Source organism: Pangasianodon hypophthalmus, chromosome 17, assembly GCF_027358585.1.
Source record: "Pangasianodon hypophthalmus isolate fPanHyp1 chromosome 17, fPanHyp1.pri, whole genome shotgun sequence".
Classification (NCBI taxonomy): Eukaryota; Metazoa; Chordata; class Actinopteri; order Siluriformes; family Pangasiidae; genus Pangasianodon; species Pangasianodon hypophthalmus.
In genome coordinates, this window is record NC_069726.1 from 5981429 (window position 1) to 5986015 (window position 4587).

The 4587-nt window shown below is 36.3% G+C and overlaps 1 protein-coding gene across 1 annotated transcript in view; it reads right to left on the reverse strand.

Moving 5' to 3' along the window:
* The window catches only part of zmiz2 (zinc finger, MIZ-type containing 2), a 41816-nt gene extending 40709 nt beyond the window's left edge, over positions 1-1107 (reverse strand). Inside the window, 1 exon segment of the mRNA XM_026943745.3 lies at positions 522-1107. The gene's annotated coding sequence lies outside the window, so the exon portion shown is untranslated.
* Between the last annotated feature and the right edge of the window lie 3480 nt (positions 1108-4587).

Consider the following 4587-nt stretch of genomic DNA (forward strand, 5'->3'; position numbering starts at 1 on the left):
TCAGTTCAGACTAATGTAAGCTTAGAGTAAACACAAAACACCAACCGTGGTGCATCTCTGTTCCACTTGCTCCATTTAACTTCCTTCTAATTACTGTATAAAAGTACTGTAATAACCCCAAAATAAATTCCACATGTGCCACAAAGCATTTCTCACACCAGTTTTACTTGCCTTATGGTTTTTTAAAAGGCTTTAAACCAAAAACATGGACACGAGCAAAGCACCTTAGCTTGAGGAGCTAATTCGAGCTGGCAGGCTTGCTAACCAGCTAGCTACCCTGCCTGCTCATACCTAGTAGTAATGCTAATGCGTTAGCATCGCTGAGCTAGCTAACCAGCTGTTAGCATGAATTTAATATAAAATACCTTAAAAGCATTGTCAAAGGGACACAGAGCAGTGGGCTAACAGAATGTCGCTAATGCTTAGAAATTATTTAGTTTAGTTAAATGTTTAAAAAAAGGTAGCAGTGTTGGATAGCCTTGCTAGCTAATTAGCTGTATAGCTACATTATTGACTCTTACCTTGAGACTCCAGCTGCCTGTGGTTGCTCGGCTTGTTGAACCGTGTAGGACTCGGAAACACACTGAACCCTAACTGCTCCTCCGCCTGCTACAAGGAGCTAGATTTTAAAAAAGAAAAGAAAAAAATCCCTTTTTTCCCCCCTGAATCGACTTAACTTGGAGTTAAGACGCGACACCGCGACTAGTCGTCCTAGTTCTGCCTGTAATCCATCTACGAGCGGGGAGAAACGAGGCTAAGCGCTAAGAGCTCGGGCTACCAGTGAAGCTCCCGGGCTCTGTGCGTGTCTCTAGCGGTGGAGCTCCCCGGAGTCCGGCGGTGAGACCGCAGCATAACCAGCGGCGGCTGTACTGAAGCAGGCGAGCACTCGGAGCTCCGGAGCCGTGTGTATGTGTGTGTTGTGTGTGTGTGTGTGTGTGTGTATAGTCCGTAACGTTACCCACTCGGTCGTATTTTGCCAGGCTCAACCGCATTCCTCCCTCTATTGCACAATGAGCCGCTATAATTTATTCATGAGCTCATGGGGATGGAGTCTTTCTCTCTCTCTCTCTCTCTCTCTCTCTCTCTCTCTCTGTCAGAAGAAAAGAGAAGCAGTTTTTTTTGTCACTCACCCCCTCATCATCATCATCGCCGCCCTCTCCGGTTGAACTGAACTTCCCCCTCCGCTGCTCTTCAGGCCAGATTAACAGATCCGCGCATCGAGCGAGTGACAATCGAGCAGCCTTGCCTGTCGCTCAGTGACACGGGTTCCGTCCCAAACCGCGCGCTAAAGCACTAACGAGTCTGTCAAACGCGCGCGCCACCACCGCTGACTTTTACTAACACGGTGTGCTGTTCAGTCTGACTGTTTAGTAAGCGAGTGTGCATGTTGGTACCTGAGCTTAAGTGCACTATTTATTACAGTAGGATGCGGCTTTGGATGCAGCCCGCATACTATTAAGTATAGTAGAATGTAATTCTAACATGTAAATATTTATTTAGTACAGTGGTAACCGGGATTTTTTTCTTTTGTTTGTTTGTTTGTTTGTTTGTTTTTATTTACATACCACCAGGAATTTATATGGGGGAACTCCATATGGCAAATCTTTGGAGGAATATAACTGAATATATTTGCACATTTAGTACATTTTAATAGAATTTAAATGATTTAATAATACTTAAATGTAAAAGTTTGAATTCTAATTTAAATCAAAGTGTTTATGGGATTTTAGGGGGTTTTTTTGGGGTGGGCGGGGGTCAGAGGAATCAGTGTAATGGTTCTGACTTTTAAAATAAATAAAGCACAAATAAAATTAACTACATTATTATTATTATTATTAGTAGTAGTAGTAGTATTAATGTAAATATCTGCAATGTTTTAGAGATCCAATAATTCTAGGATTCCCCTAGTAAATACAAATCCACCTCAATATTTTCAAGTTTTGCAAATATACAGTGAAGAAACAAATAAACCAGAGTCTCTAGACATCTGCTCAAAAATTCATATGATTTAAATTGTCAGATTTATATGAACACTGTTCAAATGATTCATTTTAAAACATCTTTTTTTTTTAGCCTGGATTTTTTTTTTTTTTTAGTTTAGATGAAATGAAGTTTAAATGATGCTTGATTTTTTTCCTTTTTCTTTTTTTCATGCACTACAATCAACATTGCAGGATGAGTCCACATGTGGTACCGTGTGTATAGTCTATGGAACATAATTTTAAGGTCAAAATGTATATTTTTGTTGCACAAAACACACCATTTTATATTACGCCAGAGATAATTACGTATAATTTACCTTACCGTGTAATTAATGTTTTATAAAATATTAATTTGCTCTTCTGTATGCCTACAAAGTGCACCTATATGTTAGGTGTACCTGATAAAGTGGCCACTGAGTGTATGTGGCATATTATTTTGATATAGCATTTTGTAGGATTCTATGCAATTAACATTAGTACAGTAAAATGTGCTTTTAGATTTAGCCTAAATATACTTTTTAGTGTGACACTGTATGATTTGAGCTGTAGTCCCAACTAGTAGTCCATTTTTGCAGAACAAAATACATTGTTGTTGTTGTTGTTTTAATTTATGAAAAAATATTGGTTTATTTCACCTTGTTTATTTCATGTATGTTTACACCAGATAGATCTTCTACATGAATTTCATATACAAATAGTTTTGTTCAAATACAAAATACACAGCACTGCTCGTTGATTTTGTATTAATGCCCTTTGGACAATTTAACAGGTAGCTCCATTATGGACACAGAAGCATGTCCAGGTTTTCAGACAAGAGACATAAGTACATTAGGTGCAGCAGCATCACTGCTAGGAAGAACACAGCCAAAAAAAAAAAAATGCCAGCAGTGGTGCTGTGGTCAGAAACAATCGGTGAGAGAACGATTACGACAGATGGTGCATAAACAATCAACTTGTTGTCACTACTGTGCTGAGAATGATCCACCAGTCACATAATATCTGGTCAGTGGTGGTCCTATGGAGGTCATTTGCTACTGATAAATGTGTTAGAGGTGGAGCTACAAGCACCATACTGACTACAGTCAATAGCTGTGTACCTATACGGTAGGTGCAATTCAACTGGCAACTGTAAATCAAATGTAGTTGTAATTCAATTTGTATAATCAATACAAAACTGATAGTTAGTATCTATAATAACTTATAATAACTGTAACTGATTTATGTTACTAAAATGGTGTTATCTTACATACATTATTGTGATGTGAAAGGCCATAATGTATTCAATGAAATAATTAGGTCACAGCCTAGATGGAAATTTTATATAAAGTAAATTAAAGGATTCCAGTTTGAATTTGGCAAGAGATAGGGATGGGCAATGCAGTGCACAAATGCAGAGGTCAAAGGTCATTTCCCATACACTTCTAAACAATATAAGGATTAGGTTAAATTCCTTGTAATTGCATTTACTTGCCTACATGAACCAATCTGATCAATTACAACCTAGCGTATAAAGAATTTGTTTATTTTAGTCATTATTTATTACATAAAATTTGTTTATTTTAGTCATTATTTATTACATAGGATATTACATTAAATAAAATGAATTGCAGATACATTATTTACAACCCTAGTTTATTATCGATGGTATTACATTATCGTACCATATTGCATTATATGGTATGTACTTAATGACATGGCTATAAGAGTCTTCTGGAGCTGGTCTACCTTTTAATTTAATCAGTGTCTGGATAACGAGAAAGAGTTCATTAGGTTTCATGAGCGTGTTCTTTCTAGATAAACAGAAAGGAGTTTGGGAGCACTTGGAAACTGTGCAAACAGATGTTCCTCAGTTTAGGAGTAGCCAGCAGCACCGTTTGTTACTGGTTTGTCAAGTTAAAAGAAAAAAGAAGTATTTTTGGGGGACATTCAATTTTTGCTCGTGAGAACTTGACACAGATGCTAGTCAAAAAAAAATGTGATATCATAAAATACACAGATGTTGTCAGTCAGATGTTTTGATGTCAGATGTATGGAATGGAGTTTCGTATGTTTTATTAAAGTGTAAAGCTATTCATAGACGAAACAAAAAGACATGTTAATTAAATATAGCAAAGACCTACATGTATTTAGAGTCTTAATTACTGGCCGTGCTCAGATCCTAATAGGTCTCTAAATGAGTTTTTTTTTTTTAATTAAATACGGGTGAATTTAGAGAGTAAACCAATTATGTCTATAAATAAAAGACTCACCTGTACCAGTATTAATGGTTAAAGCTTTATATAAAAGATCCCATTAAACATTAACATTATATAACACATTAGTTAAAAATGAACAAACCATGTACTTCATTAATACACCCTAATTAACGTTAATAAAGTAACTTACACTTGTATTAATTGTTGCTTTTTTAATGAAAAGCCAAAAAAAAAAAAAAAAAAAAAGCCAACTAGTCACCATCTTCATTAACCAATGTTTATACCATTAATGAGCCACAATGACCAATATGAACCAACACCTTAATGTTTGTGCAATATGTTTGTGGTTATTAACTGGTGAAATTCAGAACTTAGGCTGAAAACCAATAATTACATGAGAGTTCAGGAAG